This window comes from Leucopleurus acutus (genome assembly GCF_964270905.1).
Source record: "Leucopleurus acutus genome assembly, chromosome: 20".
Taxonomy (NCBI): Eukaryota; Metazoa; Chordata; class Mammalia; order Artiodactyla; family Delphinidae; genus Leucopleurus; species Leucopleurus acutus.
Window position 1 is genome coordinate 50609835 of NC_139162.1, and position 21984 is coordinate 50631818.

Below are 21984 nucleotides of genomic sequence, written 5' to 3' on the forward strand. Positions count from 1 at the left end.
AGAGAGGTATCAGAGGGAGTAAGAATCTACCTGAAGAATTAAATGCCAGCTTCTTGCCCTCATATTCCACAGACTGATTCTAGGTCATCACTCAGCCTCCTCTTCCCTCTACTGTAACTTCCAATGAGGCTGAATCGCTTGTTTTCTTCCAGACATGTTTTAAGGTTTTATCACCTCATGTTGGTCCCTCTGCCTAGACTCTGCTTTCTCCCATAATTTGCAGGTCCAGTTCTCTGTGCTTCAGAGCTCCTTCCTGATGCTGCCTTTCTTAATTGTCATCAGCTTATACATCCCTTGAAAGCACTCACTCTCATTCATCTTTTGTCCTCCAGAGGCATAGTCCTTTGTATAGAGTTAGGCACTAAAGTGAAGAATGATGCATAAGGTGGGACCGAATATCTGCTAAAGGGAGGAAAAAGATACAGGTTAAAATTACTGAAAACAGAAGCAACCTAAGTGTCCATCATCGGATGAATGGATAAAGAAGATGTGGCACATATATACAGTGGAATATTCCTCAGCCATAAAAAGAAACGAAATTGAGTTATTTGTAGTGAGGTGGATGGACCCTAGAGTCTGTCATACAGAGTGAAGTAAGTCAGAAAGAGAAAACCAGATGCCATATGCTAACACATATGTATGGACTCTAAGAAAAAAAAAAAAGGTCATGAACCTAGGGGTAAGACGGGAATAAAGACACAGACCTACAAGAGAATGGACTTGAGGATACGGGGAGGGGGAAGGGTAAGCTGTGACAAAGTGAGAGTGGCATGGACATATATACACTACCAAACATAAAATAGATAGCTAGTGGGAAGCAGCCGCATAGCACAGCAAGATCAGCTCGGTGCTCTGTTACCACCTAGAGGGGTGGGATGTGGGGGGAGAGAGGGAGACGCAAGAGGAAAGAGATATGGGAACATATGTATATGTATAGCTGATTCACTTTGTTATAAAGCAGAAACTAACACACCATTGTAAAGCAATTATACTCCAATAAAGGTGTTTAAAAAAAATTACTGAAAACAGAAAAAAATGATCAGATGCCAGTGTGAGTTCTGAGTTCTGGGAGGGAGTTTGGGAAACCCTTTTTATAGCCTCAGTGACAGCCTGCGTAGGGAGAAGAACCCACCCTGAATTAGGAAGCAGGAGTGTGGGGAATTGGTAGCCAACATTATGGCCTTGGCCAGGTAATATCACTTCTGGACTGGGGTTATCTTCTCTGGAAAGTGGGTTGGACTTTTTTTGAATATGTAATAGTGATGGTGTTAATGAGCATCTGCTGTGTACCAGGTGCTATGAGAATATGATAGGGAACAACCAGACAAGGCCCCCTGCTTCTGTTCCAGTAGTATTGTCCCACCCAGTATTGGCTGGGTTAGTCCCTTCATCAGCCTTAAAATTCTGTGATCTGGAGGATGGGGCACCAATCTCTGCTTGGGATTGTTGTGAGGATTAAATGGGAAAGTGCTTTGAAGATTATAAAGTGCTCTTCTCTTATTTATCAATATTTTGAGTACCCTCCACCCCCCCCCGTCTTTGACCTATAACTTAAACAGATTAAAAATGTTTAAAATGTGTATGAAGGTCACTGCCAGCATTTTTACATTAGCCAATCCCCAGTGAGGTTTTCATGCCATATTGTAAGCACATTAACATAGGAAGATTGGATAGAAGCTTTTTGCACCAGTAGGAGTATGAACTAATGATCCCAGGGTTTAGGTAGAGTCAGGCACTTAATTCTTTCCATTATAAGTGAATCCCTTAACAGGATTGGGATATAGATTTGTAATACCATCTTCCCCAACTAAAAATGTATTTGAGGAGAGTACATTTACTTATGAATGTTTCTGAATTTTTTTTACGTTGGGTTTGTTTCAGCCTTTTAATTGAGTTCTGTTTTTTTTCCCCCTGAAGATTTCAGGCTGTCTCTTAAATCCTTTATTTTATTTATTTATTTTTGGCTGTGTTGGGTCTTTGTTGCTGTGCGTGGGCTTCTAATTGTGGTGGCTTCTCTTGTTGCAGAGTGCAGGCTCTAGGCATGCGGGCTTCAGTAGTTGTGGCGCGCGGGCTTAGTTGCTCCACGGCATGTGGGATCTTCCTGGACCAGGGCTCAAACCGGTGTCCCCTGAATTGGCAGTTGGATTCTTAACCACTGCGCCACCAGGGAAGCCCTGTCTCTTAAATTCTTAAATGCAATTTCAAGGCTGCATGTTGGGGAAAATCAAACTTCTCTACTGATGTGGGGCGTTTGACCATAAATTCGGGAGATAGTTTTTCTTCAAGTGCTTGCATTTTGTGATTAGGATGAATTTTTTTTTTTTTTTTGGCAGTACGTGGGCCTCTCACTGTTGTGGCCTCTCCCGTTGCGGAGCACAGGCTCCGGACGCGCAGGCTCAGCGGCCGTGGCTCACGGGCCCAGCTGCTCCGTGGCATGTGGGATCTTCCCGGACCGGGGCATGAACCCGCGTCCTCTGCATCAGCAGGCGGACTCTCAACCACTGCACCACCAGGGAAGCCCCTAGGATGAAAATTTTAAAGCACAACTCCCTTGTCTTTAAAATTGTCCCAGAACCCTCAAAACAGAGAGCAAATGATGCAATTAGGATGCAATCCATTGCCTGTGGGTTTCAAGGGAAATCATTTTCTACACAATTCGGAAGCTCATGGATAAAGTCAAGATTCCTTTTATATCTGGTGAATTTTGTCAAAAATGACCTGATAAGGTGAGATTCTTACCTTGAGGTTAGAGTTTTTGAGTGTTAAGCAATGCTGTGAAATTTCTAAGATAGCGCTGATTTATGAATAAAATGTCACTTCTGATTCATTCTTTGAGACGTTTCTTTTCTTTTTTTCCTTGAAACTTTAAATGGAATTGACTTTGTTTACACTATTCTGGTGTTTTTCACTTTTGGTGAAAGGAAAGACTTCCATCCTTTCCTGCTGTCTCCTGTGTTGCATCTTAACTCTGCTGTTTGTGAGTTCTTGGGATTGAGATAAAAGATGAATTTTTACCTACCCACTGATTTTTTAGTGTAGATATTTTAATTCCTTTAAATTTGAGACTGACTTTCTTTCCATAGAATTTAATTTTATGATTGTCCTTATTGGGGGCTAACCCCCTCAGGATTCATATGAACACAGCAGTCTGATCAGTAAGGAAGATGCTTCTTCCAGAGCCTTTAAAGAGTATTTCTGTAATAGTGGAGTCACATAATTACTTTTTTTTTTGGTGACTTTTCAGGTGTACTTGCTGCGTGAGTAGAGATCAATTTTTGCAATGGGTTGAGAAAAAAACAATGAGGTTGAATTCAAGGGCAGAAATTTATAGCATCTTCTCCCTTACATTGTTTGAGAACTGAAGAAAGGTGCAAGTACTTGTGTTTTCTCAAATTTAATGCTCAGATGACTGAAGTCATATTAATTCTTAATTGCAGATTACTGAAGTTTAAAGACAACCATTTTCCATCAAGTCTTATTTTGGAAATGGTCTTTGTGGTTAAAACACGAGAGACTTTCTGTTTCTTCTGAGTCTTGGGGGACATCAGTGTGCCCATTGAGGAGACAGCATATTGAATCCTGACCTACTTTCCCTTTCCCAAGTGGGTTTAAGAAGCCGTAAGACAAGGTATGTAATAGTACTTTGAGCACACACATAAGGCGCACACACATTTTTATGGGGAGCATATTATTAAAGTTTTGCCTCGAGGTAGATAAAAGCCTGTTCCTCTTATAGTGGAGAGCTCTGCTGAAATAGCAGATGGATTATAGCGATAGTAGCCTCTGTTTTCTCCAGAAAGCTCAAGCTGCACAGCTGTTTTGTCCATTCAGCCTTTGCAACACTGCAGTGTTGGGGTTAAGCCATGTGCATAGGTTTCAGAAGCAGGCAGCTAGGGCCACAGGAAGCTGGGTGATCTAGAATGAGTTGCTTGACCTCTCCGAGGCTGTTTTCTCATCTGTAAAATGGGGATTATAATAGTACGTGACTTGGGTTATTGTGGAAAATGATATGAAATCATATATGTATATTGTTTATTTGGTACTGTGCCTGGCTCATGAATATTTGCTATTATTACTTGTATAAAAGAGAGATGACTAAATGGGAAAACAACTAGTGTAGGCGTGTGTGTGTATTTAAAGCCAATTCTAGTGCATTTTCTGTTCCATCATTTACCCCACATACTGTGCAGTGGGAAGACTTCGTGTTGGCGTGGGACTCCTGCTCTGTCCTTTTATTTCTTTCTCATCTGGCCCCAAGAAGGCCTTCAGTAAATGTTAACTAAGTGATGAACCCGAAGCCCCTCATTGTGAAGTGCTGGCTTAATTATCAGAGAAAGATGTGATTTCCTGTGGTAATTGCTAGATATATTTTTGTATATTCCAGTTTGTTGAGAGTTGATTATCTATGAAACATTCAGTAAATCCCATTTTATCAGACCTTTTCATTTTCCAGTCTCTGAAAGGAATTTATTGTGCCTAACACTTGGAAAATGTTTATATTGGGTTGTACAGCATGGTTTCCTGTGGTAAGGTTGTTAGAAGTAATAATGGACTGGCTAAAAATGTTAAAGCATTTATCTGTTAGGTTTGTTGGCAGATGAAGTATGAAAATGACAACAGCCGATGGCCCAGTTTCATCAGTCAGCCTGGAAATCAGTGAGAATCAAGCTTCTTTGTGCTCTGGTTGGAGGTTATATCTTCTCTAAGGTTTCCATTTCATGAAACATTTTTTTGTTAATGGAAAACTGGGTCAGCAGATGATGTGATGAAGGGCCATAGGTGTGGTTTTAATAATTGTTAACCTCCAGAGTTACCGGGTTTTTCTTTGGCCTTTTAAAAAATGTACACTCTCTAGCACCTCTTACCTTTATCTAGGCTTAAAATAATACCTGAAATTGAATTTAAGATAAGACTTAGAGCTGTCTAAGTGGCCTCTGAGCAGGTTGGAAACACGGACTTTCAGGAGCTGGAGGCTTGCATCTGCTCTGGATTGATTCAGTTCTTCATCCTTCTAAGAAAGGTGAACTGTGTTCTGGGCAGTTTTTTGTAATGGGGTTTTCAGGCTAGATGTTTAACAAAAAAATAGAGACCCTCATCAGAAGTAGAGGTTTGAGGGTGGCTTCGGCAAAGAGGAGGCAGAAGTCGCTGCCTCATGTGCCAGTTGAACTCCTCCGCCTCCCTTCCCTAGTGGCTGCATTTCAGGACTTGAAAGAGCTTTGGAATCCTTTGTTGAGTGCTTTGGGTGAGATTTGTATTCAAGTTGCTTTTTAGAACTAGGCTATTTGCTTGGCCTTCACCCCCAATCTCTGTGAATCCCACAGCTGTATAACAGACATCAGTCAGACACCAGACATCTAAGAAGTACCTCCTGTGTGTGAGGTTCTGGGGAAACAGAAGGAAACACATAGAAGGATTCTCTCTATTCCCTAGAAACTCAGTGAGTCAAAGAGAGAAGCGATACTGACTTCCTTTAAAAAAAGATGTACACCTAAATAAATATACAGCTAAACTAGCATTTTAATCTTTAGAACTCAAAAATGACATTGTAATGTACCTAAGGAGACATTTTCTAGGATTTCATTTTATGAAATTAAAAAAAATTGGTGGAAAAAAAAATTGGTGGTCTTCATTCTTTCGACATTTTATGTTTTTCCATTTAGTTGATGTTACTATTTTTATTTCTTCATTATCTGCTGTTGGATCAGTTATTGTCCAATCAGGAAAGTGGGAACCACTCTAGATACTTCAAGCAGAGAGGGATTTGTTACAGAGGTGGTGGAAGGGCTGGAGGAGCAAAAGGAGGAAAGGAGGTGTGTGGTGGGGAGCACAAGGGAGAAGGGGGTTCTTAGCCAAAGATCAGAAAGCTGCCTTTGGGCTGGAGCCCAGGAGTCTGCACTCACAGATGAGCTTGGAGCCATATTGCCACAGTTCAGCAGGAACCCAGAAACCAGTGCTCCGCTGATGCTGCTAGAACCTGTGGTGTGTGTGCAGTTGCCTGCAGTCCTCCACAGTTGCTCGTTGCTGCTGCAGACATAACCAGAGGCAGGAAAAGTGTTGTATCCCTCTTCCTGCCATCCAGTCTCTAGCCTTTGGCAGATTCTTAACTGGAAGCCAGCTAGCAAAGGAGTCTGGGAAATGTAGTTTGCAGGCTTTCAGTTCTGGTGATACAGAGAAGAGTATAGAAAGTGTAGGTATGGCCAAATGAATGCTAGCATTACTTGGGAATGATGAATTTGTCATAATGGACCTGAGCGGAGAAGGCATTATTTTAAACTGATAACATTCAGATGGGTGGAAAAGTGTAATGGCATTCCAGCTAAGGGGTATAGCCTGGGTAGAGGTGTGAAAGCAGGAATGTACAAGGCAGGTTCAGGGAACAGTTTATCTGGAGCTTGGAATTCTTATTGAAGGATAGTTGGAAATAAGGTTGGAAAGGTAGGTTGGAGTCAAATTGGGGTGGAGGTGTTGCGACAAAACTGTTCTAAAATTAACACAGAGCAATGCTTTGGCCTGGGAGAGACCAGTGAGGAAACCCACATGATGGTCCAAGTTTTGGAATAACAAGGACACAACTAAGGCCACGGTAGTGGAGTTGGAGAGGAAAATGCAATCCGAGATGAGCTTTTAACTGGTATATATATCAGTGGGTTGGGGCAGGCCATTGGAAGAAATAATGAATTCTCATTTTCTGTTAGTTTTCCACATAAGTTGAACGTGTTAATTACTTTAGGATCTTTGAAGGTCTCTGTTCTCTACTTTTTATGCTTTTACCTCTCTGGGATGGTACCTTAGTGAGTAAGACTCATCATAATATTGTGTGGATCTGTCTCAAAGTGGCACTAAATTAACTCTGGTCATAAACTTTATTAGTAAATCTGAAACCTGTGTAACCTCTGCAGGGGCCTTGATAACTTGAGGTGACACTTTTATTACTTCGGAACACCTTTTTGGCTTTTTCTTTAGACACAGATTCACGTATCCCATTCAGCAAGTAATTGAGCCAGGTATTATGTGCGGTACTGAGGTTGAATGGAGAGGGGAATAGATATGACACTAGGTCCCCATCTCCTTGGAGTCAACAATTTAACAAGAAACACTTTAAAGGAAAAATATTACCGGGCCTTAAGAGTCTTTTTTTTTTTTTTTTTTAATGCGGTACGCGGGCCTCTCACTGTTGTGGCCTCTCCCATTGTGGGGCACAGGCTCCGGACGCGCAGGCTCAGCGGCCATGGCTCACGGGCCTAGCTGCTCCGCGGCATGTGGGATCCTTCCGGACCGGGGCACGAACCCGTGTCCTCTGCATTGGCAGGCGGACTCTCAACCACTGCGCCACCAGGGAAGCCCTACCGGGCCTTAAGAGTCTTTGTAGTTGCTGTTTACCTGGAACCAGCCTCCCACATTATTAACTCCCTCACTTTTCTGTTTTGTAATTGTCTGTTACCCTTTGTTAGAATATGAACTCCAGGAGGGCAAGGATCTTTGTCTCTTTTGTTCATTGCCATATCCCCAGTGCCTAGTGTAGTGCCTGGCACAATAGTAGGTAATTTACAAAGGCTTAGTATTTTTTTGTTGAATGGTTGAATGAGAATAAGTGAATGGGGCACCCAGGGAACTGAATAAAGGCCACAGTGGTTAGAGTCCCTGAGAAAGAAGTAGAGTGGTGGAGATGAGATCACATAGGGATGTATAAGAATTGGGGGTTTTATTAGAAGGGCAGAGGGAAGCTCTGAGGGGTTGTAAGCAGGAGATCAGCAAGAACAGATCTGTACTTTAAAAAGATGATTTGCTACTCTACAGAGTATGGATTGCAGAGAGCAAGAGTAGGGTGGCAAGAACACTTGACGCTGCAGGGATCTAGCTTCCCGGGAAGCAGATATGTTTTCTTTCTCAGCTGTTGAGTTTGAGTGTCTGTTCCAAGGGTAGGGGTTGATTGTTATCAGTCTGATTATAATTGCATGCACTTAGGTTATCATTAGCCCCAAGAGACCTACCTGTCTCCTTGAAGAACATCATTGTCCAGGGATCCTGCTGACGGAAGAAAGCTGTCAAGACAGCTTGGCTGTTAGATGCCATTTAACTAGTTTGTGTCTGTGTGTGCCTCCCCTCCCCTCCCCTCCCCTCCCCTCCCCTCTGTGAGATTTAATGACCTAGTTAGGGAGAAAGTCCAGGCCTCTTGGCTACTCTCCAAGTGTTCTACCACTAAAATGTTGATATTACCTTTCTCAGAATTCTTCTGAATCATTTGCAGGCACTGTAAGTGGTTTTTTAAACTTTGATTTTGCCACTTTAAAGACTTTGTACTAGTACTTTTCGCTGTAGGAATTTGAGTTGCTGTGGTTACTTGAGGAAGGCCTTTTCACTTGCCTTTGCTGTTTTTTTTTTAAATATATATGTGAATTTATTTTATTTTTGACTGCGTTGGGTCTTTGTTGCTGTGAGTGGGCTTTCTCTAGTTGTGGCAAGCGGGGGCTACTCTTCGTTGCGGTGCACAGGCTTCTCATTGTGGTGGCTTCTCTTGTTGCGGAGCACAGGCTCTAGGCGCATGGGCTTCAGTAGTGGTGGCCCGCGGGTTCTAGAGCACAGGCTCAGTAGTTGTGGCGCACGGGCTTAGTTGCTCCGTGGCATGTGGGATCTTCCCGGACCAGGGCTCAAACCGGTATCCCCTGCATTAGTAGGCAGATTCTTAACCACTGTGCCAACAGGGAAGCCCTGACTTTGCTTTTTAAAACGGAGTTGAGTAGCCTGTGATAGGTAGGAATGTTTCTGCCTCCTGACGTGTTAGTTGGCAAAGTAGTAGAGGCAGCCTTTAATAAAGGTCACTTTGGAAGAATATTATTTAGGTACTTAGCATTCTTGGCATTCTTGTGGAATGATACAGGTTTGGCCTTTTTATTAAGTTCTTAAAATCGAATGGTCTTTAATTAGAAGCAAGCACACATAAAACTTTGTGACTCCAGACAACACTGGTTTTACTGTATTAGATTGTAGAGTGTGGTTTGCGCCTGTAGGAATATGGGTTTTGGAGGAGGAATCAAGAAGGGGTGTGAAAAGGCTGTATCGAACACGTTCTAGCCCTGTCCAGGCCATTGGCTTACTGCAGCCTTAACTGTGTGGAATGTGGACATACAGCTTTCAAGCTCAATTGCCTTTAGATTGCTCCTGACTAGGCTTTTAGTTCTCATGATTCAACTGGTTGAGTTGAGCTTTTGTTAGGTAGTCAATATGGAAAATGGAGTTCAGTAGCTTAAGTTTTTTTAACTCATGTAATTATAAGACTTGACAAGCCATGATTACATAGATTTTAATTGTCATCTCTGAAATGGTCTGCTCTAATGTTTTGAATAAGACAGTGGAGGAATATATACATTCAAGGACTGACAAGTTATTACAACCACCCCTGCCCGCCCCACCTCTAAAAATAAAAACAGTGAGAGAAATCCCACCATACTGTATATGTATTGTGTAACGTTCTTCGCTGGGCAAAAAGGCTCGGGAAAGTGTATATTATCTCTTCATCCAAGTGTAACTCGGGATGTCCTTAATGAGGAAGACCTGAAGGCCTGGTGTGTTTGACAGAGTATTTTGGTATAGACACGTTATATAAGTTTACAGGCTGACAGCTGTGCTGTTTAGGGGAGTCGATAGCCAGAGGGATCATCCTGTTATGGACAACAAAATTAAGGCCCTGACAGGCTCTCTTAAACACAGTGGGTTTTCTGAGCAGAAAGTTGAAATAGCAGTTGGATTGCAGGAGCAAGTGAGTGGTCTGAGGAGTTGGGAAGATACGTGCAGAAAGTGAAGGAGCTTGGTTGAGTCACCTCAGTTCGTTACCAAATCCTCTCTTCCTTCTGCAGACTATAGTAGTCACATTAGCCATGTTATAAAAGTTTTCATTTAAGCATAGCTGATGCTGTAGGTAGTTAAAGTCAGTCTGCTGACAAGGTTTTAAAATGGTGGTATATTTTTCTATTCCGTTCTTTCTCGTGTGAGTTAGAAATCAGTAGCTATTTCTTGTACACTGATTTTAAGACTTTTCCAAAGAAAGTAGCTGTGATATGTTCCCGGGGCCATGTGTAACCTGGGGAGTGGGAGGTGAGGTCAATGAGGGAAACAGTCAGTGGGTTTATGTTGGGATGAAACAGTGTGAGCGTTATGTGCACAGGTAACTGAGAAAGGTATGTTGTCACCCAATGTAAGTATATTTTTGATAATTTGAATTCAGAGACATTGTTTTCTGAATAGCAGCCAAATACATGAGGTCAAGGTGATTTCCTCTTGTAGGTAGGACAGCTGTCATGGAAGAGTAGGTTGAACCTGTTTTCCTTCTTAAGTATGAGGGCTGAAGTAGTGGTAGGAGATGACTCATTAGTTTTCATGAAAATTACTGGCCAAGAACTTTCAAGGAATGGTGGTTGATAAGGAGGAACTAGTTACTATTCTGGTCTGTTATCTAAGGGAAAATCATGAAGCTAGCATTTTATAGAAAATGCTATTTATTAAATTCCTTATATGACTACAAGTGTTTTCTTAGTTATTTTTGGACTCCTCAACAGGACATGTTACTTTTATAGTTTGAAATTTATCTTGAAGTAATGGGTAGTAGATAGGTGCTATATGGAACATATAGCAGAAGCTCATGAAAGTATACATATAATGAGGGACAGAGGTTGTTTTTGTCCCCTTCCTGATCATTTTGATTCTCGGATTTCATTAACCTTATGAAAAGGGTTTCATTAACCCATGGCAGAGAGTGGTGTGTAGAAACAGCCCTGGGGTGGGGTGGGGTGGGGTGGGGTGGGGAGACGCGGGAGAGGCCCTAGCACAGGTCTGACGGCAGCTTCTGTGACTTCCCTTTTCCTCTTCAGCTTCCTCATCTGTTACCTGAAGGAGTTGGCTGACAGCTCTCACAGCTCTGCATTCAAGGAGCTTTCATTTGGAGAGACAACGGATTGGTTCATCTAGAAGCCTTTTTAGCCGTTAATCCCAAGAAGAATCTTAGGAATTTTTTTTGGCCAGTTTTCTTCAGATTTTGCTTCTTATTTATCTGCCCTTTCCCCTTGGCCAACTCCCTTGACAGTGAGACACAGGGTCATCGGTTTAAGTATGGGAAGGAAATTATGGCCTTGAGCACAGTCAGAAAGAATCTGGCTCTCAGGCACTTCCTGTGAGCCACCACTAAATTACAAAGACTGAGCCCTGACAAGGCTCTTCAAAGGGGCATCTTACACCACCACTGTGTCAGCGTTTCCGTCGTAAGCAGTTGTTTTTCATGGTGCTTATTATGACCAGGTTTGAAGTGGCCTTTACACGGAAGGCGTTTACCCAGTAGGGTGAGGGTATAATATCAGAGAGAGAGGTGGAGGGAGGGGGAGAGTACAAAGATTGCTTTCAGAATTCCCTCTTTCAGCCCAGACTGACCAAGCCATTCTTGCTCAGAATCCTGGGGGTTCCTCAGAGGATGAAGTCTAGACTCTCCTTATTGTGACAGGGCCCACCACAAAACAGGTTTGCCCCCGACCTCTCCCACCATACGTACCTCATGCTCGCCGTTCCAGTTCTCTGGCCAGGACAGCATGTTAGAGCAGGAGGGCAGGCCTGGCGGGGGTGGGGAGGTGTTAGACCTGGGCCTTTCAGACGGGCACCATCCCTTACTAGCCAAGTTGTTTCCCTTCTCTCTGTCTTGGTTCTCACTAATCTGCATAAGTTTCCTGAATGAGAAGAGAAGGGAGCCTTTCAGGGACAGACAGGAGACTCTTTTTGACTCTTGACTCTTGGCAAAATCTTGGGAATTAGACCACCAAATGTCTGCTTATTAAATTGGTTTTTGAACCATGAAGTTTTTTGAGCTTTTTAAAAAACTATAGAAGTTGAAAAAATTCTTTTCTTTATATGTGGAATCCCAACATATAAAATAGATCAAATTGAGTTGCTCTGTTTTAAGGCTGGAAGGTCTGGTGTTCCACCTGTTCAGCCTTCTCCATAGCCCTGAAGATCTGCCAGCTACATCCGGGGCCCTCCAGGGCACTGCTCCTCAACTGTTCTTCTCATTGGTACGTGAGGATTAGAGTCACCTGTTTGACAGGACCCCAGGCAGAGAGGCCTAGTATACAAGGGAGAGAAAGAATCCCAGTGGTTGAGAGAGGGGTGTGCTCAAATCCCAGCTCTACTTCCTAGCTATGTGAACCTGTGTTTCTTCATTTCTCTGAATTGTATCCTTTTTTAAAAACTGTAGAGAAAAGTGTATAAAGCATGTACAGTCTGAACAATTATGAAGTGAATACCCTACCCGTGTAACCAACCCAGGTCAAGAAATAGAACAGAAGCTCTGCTCGTATCCTTTTTCTATCGTACCTCCTTTCCTAGCCTCAAAGTAGGAACCTGAGATATGCTTTTCAGATAGTGAGGTGATAAATATTTGAGTAAGAAATATTTTTCATAATACCTTTTTGTTAATAGTGCCTACGTGTAACATCTTCTCATTCAGAAAATCCATTTTGTGTTAAATGTATTAATTCATAAATCCATCACCTCTAGAAGATAGGGATAAACACCTCAATTTAGCAGATTTTCAAATATGATGAATTGAGCCTAAGGCATGATTTTGTGCTAATTCCAGCCTCCTTCCCATGTTCTGTCTTGTAACTGTTCATTTTCCGTTTCTCTCAGACCTCTGCTTTTAACTTCATTTGAAGCAAGGCAAGTATATAAGTAAGTGTGGAGGCTAGAAAATGGAAAGGAGAAATATAAGTATTGGTTTACTAGTGTGAGTCCTAAATAAGTTCTTTAATCTGTGAATTCAGATTGTTCCCTACTAAAATTTGCTGGATTTAGAAGTTGTTCTCTTATGTTTCTGTGACCATTGTTCTTATCTTCAGTACAGGTGAATTAAATAAAACCAACCGTTCTTATTAAAAAAGTTCATACATGTGGCATAATTTTTATTACTAGCAGTAGTCTGCTTTAGGACCGACAACTTATAGAATAATGCAAATGAGTAGTGAGGAATAATTAGAGATAATGGGCTGAAATCCCCATGTCATCTTAGACTGCCACCAGGGGAACAGAATAGTAAGGCTTACTGTTGGACTTGAAAACAAGCCGACCTATTTTTCCCAATTGACAGAAATGCCTGTTTCTTCCTCTGCAAGACACATTTGGCTGGACGGTACCTCCACTTTTGTATATTCAGATAAATTGTTTTGGAGAATATTCTTTCAAAAAAACTTTGTTGTTTTCTACTGAACTTTAAAAAAAACCTGAATAGATCAGAAGTGCTCAGAAGCAACTGCTGAGATAATTTTATAGGTTTTCTTTACCATTTCAAAAATCAATGTAAAATTGGCCCAAATACCAGGAAATTCAGAGGTAAGATGTGGCTGTGGTTTTTTTGTTTGTTTTTAAACATCTTTATTGGATTATAATTGCTTTACAGTGGTGTGTTAGTTTCTGCTTTATAACAAAGTGAATCAGCTATACGTATATGTGGCTGTGTTTTTGTATCTTGGTTTGGTAAGAATCTTAGCTCACTGTATTAATGGTAGATAGGCTGTGATACCAAGGTGGATTCGAGTAATTTCAGTTTCCAGTTGGCCTTGGTGTTGCATTTCCTTTGGCGTGGAATATTTTTGCGGGTTATCAGAAATTGTATGTTGTTATTGTTCTTAATATAGGTAACCCAGAGAAATTGTGCTGCATTAGTGAGAAAGATTTCTCAGCCTTCACTTTTGTCTTTGTTTATAGTTGCTTTGATCAGATAGCCTGATCAGAACTCCAGAGTTACCTGAGAGAAAGCTGCTGAGGATAAAGTTTAAGGAAGTGCTTTTGCTGAAAGCAGCTCCCTTCATTCATCAGGGGAATTTGATTTCATCCTGTGAATAACTGGGCTTAGAAATTTTGTTTCTTTGGGACCGGCTTGTAGAGTTCTGCATGAGAACTGTGTCATGGTGAAAAATGGGCTATTTGCTTTATTCTGTGTGGGCCGGCTATGATGGTAGGATAACAGAGCTGTGTTTTTCTATGCTGGAATTTGAGGTACCTTTACCAGGGTTTGGGGGGAAAATAAATCAAGAGGCGCATTGGAACTTCCCTGGTGGTCCAGTGGTAAAGAATCCGCCTTACAGTGCAGGGGACACGGGTTGATACCTGGTCAGGGAACAAAGATCCCACATGCCACGGGGCAACTAAGCCTGTGCGCCACAACTAATGAGCTCTTGCGCCGCAACTAGAGCCCACGTGCCACAAACTACAGAGCCCACGTGCCCTGGAGCCTGCTCACCACAACTAGAGAAGAGAAAACCCACACGCCGCAACTAGAGAGAAGCCTGCGCACTACAACGAAGAGCCTGTGCGCCTCAACGAAAGATCCCGCGTGCCGCAGTGAAGACCCCGCGTGCTGCAACGTAGGCCCAATGCAGCCAAAAATAAATAAGTAAATAATCTTAAAAAAAAAAAAAAGGAGCATTAAGAGACATTTGTAAAAATTATATATGTAATGTCAGAGAATCTTTCATAGCTGTTCTTTAAAAAATTAACTTCGGGCCAAATTATTTTCAAAACAGTCATCTGAGTTATCAGTCCTTGAAAATTGTTTTTGATCCCTTTGTGTTTTCTTCATTGGGCCCTCTGGAGAGTGCTGGCCATTGCACAGCGCATAGTAAGAGCTGAGTGCACATACATACCCATTGTCCAAGAATAGCCCATCTGTTGTATGAGATTACATGTTTCAAGACCAGATGGTGAAACACTTAAATCAGTCTTTCCAAAGATCCAGATGACCCATTTCAGAGATTTCCTGTACCCAGAGCCCTGGGGATATAGTAAGATTCTGTGGCTTTGAGGAAATCCTCCCTCCTACGCTAAACAGGAGTAGGTGTGGGTAGCCTGTGCTAGTGGGAGCGACCACCAGTACTATTCTGGGCAGATATTTGCTCTTTGCTTCCTTTGTAAAATCCGTGGCTTTCTGCCCCTTCCCTACCATGTTATTTGAATTTGCATTGGACTGAACGGTAGAAATATAATTGCCATATTCAAATGGTGTTTTCTTTCACGTAAGATGATCATCTCCTTAGACTGTGTTAATTTGTTAGGTGTGGAGTTGAGGTAGCAGTGTTACCAACAATAAGTAACACTGCTGGGATAAAAGATTATTTTCACGTTAGATTCTCACAGGTAAAAATACAGTCTGTTCATAGTCTGAGCCCTGCTGACCTTCTTGTCTTCTACCTTCCACGGACGAAAACTCTGTGCCAGTCAGTATGTCCCAAAACGTATCTGCTGCTGTTCCATTTTGGTCACCGTCATTCATACCCTTTCATGTCTTTAGAATACCTGGGCCATCTCTCCAAGCCCTGCCAGTCTTTTATGTACCAATTCAGATTTTACTTCTGCTCTGACACCATTCCCAGTCTATCCCACCATTCCCAGTCTATCCCAGATCTGAATGATCCCCTCTTCCTTTCTCTGGATCCCAGGAAATGGTCTATGCTATTTATTTTTTATTTATTTATTTTTTAATAAATTTATTTACTTATTTTTGGCTGCATTGGGTCTTCATTGCTGCACACAGGTTTTCTCTAGTTGCGTTGAGTGGGGGCTACTCTTTGTTGCAGCGTGCAGGCTTCTCATTGCGGTGGCTTCTCTTGTGGAGCACGGGCTCTAGGCACACGGGCTTCAGTAGTTGTGGCACGCGGGCTCAGCAGTTGTGGCTCGCGGGCTCTAGAGTGCAGGATCAGTAGTCGTGGCACATAGGCTTAGTTGCTCCTTGGCATGTGGAATCTTCCCGGACCAGGGCTCGAACCCGTGTCCCCTGCATTGGCAGGTGGACTCCCAACCACTGCGCCACCAGGGAAGTCTGGTCTATGCCATTTATTGTCTGTGATCTAGTTATTTTTTAAGTTAAAATATTGTATCTCTAGTAAATTATTAGATTCTCACCAGCAAGGACAGGGTCCTGTTTCTTCTTTGTTTCATCACATTGTCTTAGATATAAATATGTATTTGATTTGGTTGATGGACAGTTCAGTTCTTAATTCTAAGGATTAGAGACTAGAGTGATACAAAAATGGTTAACGTCTCTGAAATATTATGAAGGAAGGAGAGAATTTAGCTGCTCTGTAACTGGGGCCATCAAATGGCCTACCTTTCTCTTTTATTCAGTGTTAGAGGCTGTGTTGTGCTTGTTTAAGTTCGATGTTGTCATTTCAGATGTAGTCATTTCAAAAGATACTTCTCATGCGGTAAAGAGATGAGCAGAACAAGGGCATTTTTTCACGTTTCAATAGAAATTACACAGAGGAAGTGAAAACTCCCTCTGTATTTTGGTGTCAGATTTATAAGGATGATAATTCCTATTTATAGCTAAATACTCTGATGCATCATTTGTGCACATCACTAACTCTAAGGTTCTGTAAATCTATTTGGATTTCACAGATGAATTAATTGGATAAACGAGGACCTTGGCTTCCACTTCCAACTTTAATTTCTTTTTGTAAAGGAAAACAAACAAAAACCTTAGGAAATTTTACTTTAACATTTAATAATGTGAAAATAGAAACATTGGGTTTTTAAAGACTATTTTGTTTAAATTCAGTGGTTCAGTAGACCAGAGAGTCATATTCTCTTCTTACTGGAGCTTTTTTTTTTTTTTGTGGTACACGGGCCTCTCACTGTTGTGGCCTCTCCCGTTGCGGAGCACAGGCTTCGGACCTGCAGGCTCAGCGGCCATGGCCTAGGCGCTCCGCGGCATGTGGGATCTTCCCGAACTGGGGCACGAACCTGTGTCCCCTGCATCGGCAGGCGGACTCTCAACCACTGCGCCACCAGGGAAGCCCTTACTGGAGCTTTTATATCGCATCCTTCCTGGCCTGTTTGGAAAGTAAATTCCTCTGAAAAATTCTTAAGGAATCTTTCTTACAGGGAAAATGCTTCCTGGTTAGATCCCTTCCTTTTGTTCTTCCCCTCCCCTCTGTAGAGCAGTGAGTCTTATCATGTATCTACTTAATGCAGACATTTTAACCAGCTGTTGATGGTAATTCATAGTTTTGAAAATCCATTCAGAAATTTAATGTGTTCAAAAGTATGAGGTATTAAGGACATTTAGAAAATGCTCTGCTTTCTGTTAAATTAAAATGCGTATTTCCATTCCATTCTCCTATTACAATTAAGAAAAATTATGGTAACAAGGATTTTGCTTCCTTTGCTAGTAGCTCACTATGAAATTATTTCCTTATATTATCCTATATATAATTATTATACAGTGTTATATTATTATTAGTTTGGTGGTGTTCTGTATATGGTTGTTCGAAACGGAATGCATTTTCAGAATTTGTTGGCTAGTCTCACAGGCAGAGAGAGTAGTTTTGGTTATGAATACTGGTGGTATGTAGATCTGTGTCTTAACAGGGCATTCTAGATCACAGAGCCCAGAAACATTTCCTCTTGGGGGTGGGGGTAGGGGGTGTGAGGTTGCGGATGGAAGGGTGAAACACACACTGGGCCGCTGAACTTGAGCAGTCATAATAATGCTGGATCACAGTGGCATTTCTGTGTCCTATGAAATGTGTACTATCTTGGGAATGTTACCTCTTCTTGCCCTGGGTGTTCTGTAGAGGTGTTAAAAAAGAAAACACCCCTCCTCCTACCTTCCAGTTGAGGCGCTCTTTGTGGAGCTACTGTCTTGGTTAAACAAGTCAAATAACTCCGGAAGCTTGGTGACAAGTTCTAAAAAAGCTCTCAGATGTTTGTATTATGGTTTTGTTTTTTTGTTTGTTTGTTTTTTTGATGTGGACCATTTTCAAAGTGGAAATTGAAAATTGAAAATTACTGAATTTGTTACAGTGTTGCCTCTGTCCTATGTCTTGGTTTCCTGGCTGCAAGGCATGTGGGATCCCAGCTCCCCGACCAGGGATCGAACCTGCACCCCCTGCATGGGAAGGTGAAGTCTCAAGCACTGGACTGCCAGGGAAGTCCCTGCATTATGTTCAGCCTATATTTGTGACAAAGAATTGAAAATACTCCTGGAGTATTTTTCTTCCTGAAGAAGTGGACTTATGGCTTCAAATGTGAAGCTAAATGTTAGGTTCTGTGTTTTTATTTTTCTAATACAAGTAGCTCAGTAAAGCTTAAAGATAAAAGGAGTTACTGTTTTTTTTTTTTAATTAATTATTTTTTAAATTTTTTGGCTGCACTGGGTCTTCGCTGCTGTGCACGGGCTTTCTCTGGTTGCGGCGAGCGGGGGCTACTCGTCATTGTGGTGCGCGGGCTTCTCACTGCAGTGGCCTCCCCTGTTGTGGACCACGGGCTCCAGGAGCATGGGCTTCAGTAGTTGTGGCACGAGGTCTCAGTAGTTGTGGCACGTGAGCTCTAGAGCGCAGGCGCAGCAGCTGTGGCGCATGGACTTAGTTGCTCTGCAGCATGTGGGATCCTCCCAGGCCAGGGCTCGAACCCCTGTGTCCCCTGCATTGGCAGGCGGACTCCCAACCACTGTGCTACCAGGGAAGCCCGGAGTTACTGTTTTAAAGAATACTTTTTTCCTCCTCTGTTGTAACTCTTCAGTTTTAAAAGGATTAGTATTGGCAAATTATTAGAATGGGTGTTCAGATTTTGCTGTTTGAGTAGCTTAGTTGCCCACTAAGAACACCAGTTCCCATCAGATTTACACTCTGAAGACATTGCGAAGTCTTGGACATGCCCTGTCTTCTACTTTCTCTTTCTTTGTGGCCTTCAGATCATTAAATTTAGTGACTCAGCTAATTTTTTTTACCCACCTCTTAGAAAAGTTGAACGTGTTTGTGACCAAGCACTTAAGGTTATTTCCTTTAAGCCAAGTGTTTGAGACGTTTTTAGATTTATAACAGTCTTTGTTTACCATGTAATTCAGTCCAATTGAGGAACTAGTAAAACTGCATTATCTAGACATCAAAGACAGACGTGTAAGAAGAGTATACTTATACCAGGGAAACTGTTAGGTTTCTAACAAGTGGGAAGTTACCAGGTGTCCAAAAATTAACCACTCCCATGCCACTTAATTCTCATTTTTGTAGCTTTTTTAGCTCAGCCAGCAGCATTCTGGGTTTAAAATATCAGTTGCTCCATTCTTGAGAGCCGAGAGTGTTTTCTTTTCTGTAGCATCCTTCAGATAACTGAGACATTGATTTGAATGGACTCAATAGAATATCCTGCCTAAAAAAAAATTGTAAGGAACAAGGTGTTGAATGGACTATGCATTTTAGTTTAGTTCAAAATTAAACCAATATCTTTATTTCTTGAGGTTTAAGAGCAGGTTGGGGTTTTGTTTTCCTGAGATTTCTGTGAAGAGGTAGATTATTCGGCCCGCTTTACAGAGGGTAAGTGGGATGATTTGCCAGCTGCATGCAGCAGTTGCTTGAAGTAGGACCTGTGTCGCCAAGTTGCATTTCAAGATTGGTCAAGTGGGTGGCCTTGGCTCCTGCCAGACGCTGGGATGAGGAATGATAGAGAAGGGCTCTGTTAGGTGAGCACCCTTGACTTCCTTAAACCTTTGTCAGCATTCCTACCTGAGACTCTGTTAAAGCCTCATTAAAACAAAAATTGTAGGGACTTCCCTGGTGGTGCAGAGGTTAAGAATCCGCCTGCCAATGCAGGGAACACAGGTTCGAGTCCTGGTCCGGGAAGATCCCACATGCTGTGGAGCAACTAAACCCGTGTGCCACAACTACTGAGCCTGCACTCTAGAGCCCGTGAGCCACAACTACTGAAGCCCGCATGCCACAACTACTGAAGCCCGTGCACCTAGAGCCTGTGCTCCGCAACAAGAGAAGCCATCGCAATGAGAAGCCCACGCATCGCAATGAAGAGTAGCCCCCACTGGCCGCAACTAAAGGAAGCCTGCGCGCAGCAACCAAGACCCAACACAGCCAAAAATAAATAATAAACAAATTAATAAATTAAAAAAATATTGTATATGTGTACTACAGAATAATGTGCAAAAAGCACTTTGATTTCATATAAATCTTTCCTTTTCAGGTATTTCAGAGGATGCGTGTAAACATGCTTTAGATGTTCATAAGTGTCTTATAATTTTACTTATGTACGCAATCACCTAGGGAAATGGGGGATGGGGAAGGTTGGGGTTTTCTTCTCTTTCCCATAGCTGTCCCGCTTGCTCCTCCTAAAGTCTGGAGCTTGGCTTCTATAGGAGCATGCCAGTAGGTTATCTGGAGGCGATTACTTACAGGCATTGGGATTTCTCTTTTGAGAAATGGTCAAACAATTTTTACATACCATCTAGCCACATTTTGTCTCCATAGAGGGTTTGGCTTTCTGGGTTATCAAAGGAAGACGCGGATTTTTGGGAAAGGTCTTTGACCTTTCAGGGTTATCATCATAGGGGACAGTTGTGCTCTCCCATTTGTTGCCCCCTTGTATCAGTCAGAATAACGTATCGTGGTCTGACTTCCTGTGGCACCTCTTGTGAGATAGGCTCGCAGAAAAATATGAAGGTTGTGGAAGTGCTGGGTTCCTACCAAGCATAAATGAGATTCAAAAGAAAATTGCTGTTTATTTTAAATTCTCTTTGGAGTGTCTCGGGAGACTGTTCATTTGGCTACAGCTTCAGCAATTGCACAGTTATATTTACGTGTGGAAGTAGACTGCAGTGCAGTATAAACTGTAGCAACCAGAAGAACATTTATGTAGCGGCAGCCAAAGACTACATATTTTACTTATTTCAGCTGGAAAGCTGCTAAAGACTTTGTAAGACATCATCATAACATTTTATGACTTCAGCTATTCAAACTTTAGGTCCTTTAAGGTGCCACTTCACAGCCACAGTCTGTGACTCCCCATAGCCTTTGGGGAAGAATCGAAGCTCTTTGAAAGTGGCTTAATCTGTTCCCTGCCTACTTGCTAATGTGTCTCACCCATCTCCTCCCCATACACACTTAAGTTCAGCTGGTTCTCCCACGGGGAATGAATGCCCTTTTCTGGAGAGAGAGGAGTCTGCAACCTTTCAGCCCCTCTACTTTAGGTCTCGCCTGAGATGGAACTTCCTCCAGCAAGGCTTTCCTAAATCTAAAAGGCTGGGTTTGGGGGCCCTTTAATAAGCTCTAATAGTCATTCATCTGTTCATTCCTTCAGTAAATATTTGTGTCAAACATGTTCTCGTAGCTTGAGGACACAGAGTGATGAAGGCAGGGGTAGGCCTTACCCTCACAGGGCTTATGTTCTCGTCAGGGAACCACCCATATTCATACCCTTCAAAAAAACAAAAAAACCTTTTATTTGGAAATAATTACAAACTTAGAGAAGTTGCAGAAATTAAAATAGCACAAAGGATTATCCTGTACATTTTACCCAGATTCACCTGTTGTTAATATTTTACCTTGTTTGCATTCTTAGTCTCTCTCAATATGTAGGCGTGATTTTTTTTTGGACCAGTCACATACATTATGGTCTTTTCCCTCTGAATACTTCAGTGTGTATTTCCTAAGAGTAGGGCTTTTCTCTCACATGATAGTTATAAACTTCATAAATTTACACTGATAGAATACTTTTATCTAATTCCATTCATAGTCCAATGTTATTAATTGATCTAATGATGTTCTGAATAGCCTTCCTCCTCCTGCCCCTCCACCCCCGCCCCATACAGAATTCAGTCTAGGGTCAGATAATTGCATTTAGTTAGGATGTCTCTGTAGCCTCCTTTAATCTGGAATATTTATTTACAAAGCCATTCTCTGTCTATTATGACACTGATTTTTTTTTTTTTTAAGTACAGAAATGCACACACACCCCCGCCCCCCCACCCGCCCCGCCCCCGGCCATAATAGAATCTTGCTCATTTTGTGTTTGTCTGATGTTTCCTTGTGATTAGGTTGAGGTAGTGCATTCTAGGCCATCATACTGCACAGTGATGTTGTATCCTCCTGGGGTATCACATCTGGAGACCTGTGATGTCCTTCTGGCTCTTTGGTGGTGATAATTTTCATTACTCAAAGTGCTGCCCAG

At 42.1% G+C, this 21984-nt stretch overlaps 1 protein-coding gene across 2 annotated transcripts in view; it reads left to right on the forward strand.

Annotated features, from left to right (window-relative positions):
• The window catches only part of ARHGAP35 (Rho GTPase activating protein 35), a 121892-nt gene that overhangs the window by 20881 nt on the left and 79027 nt on the right, over positions 1-21984 (forward strand). Inside the window, exon 1 of one of the 2 annotated variants that reach the window (XM_082863262.1) lies at positions 1683-3628. The exons of the other annotated variant lie outside the window; for it this stretch is intronic. The gene's annotated coding sequence lies outside the window, so the exon portion shown is untranslated. Of the gene's footprint in view, positions 1-1682; positions 3629-21984 lie in introns of those variants that run through there. 2 annotated transcript variants of the gene reach the window in all.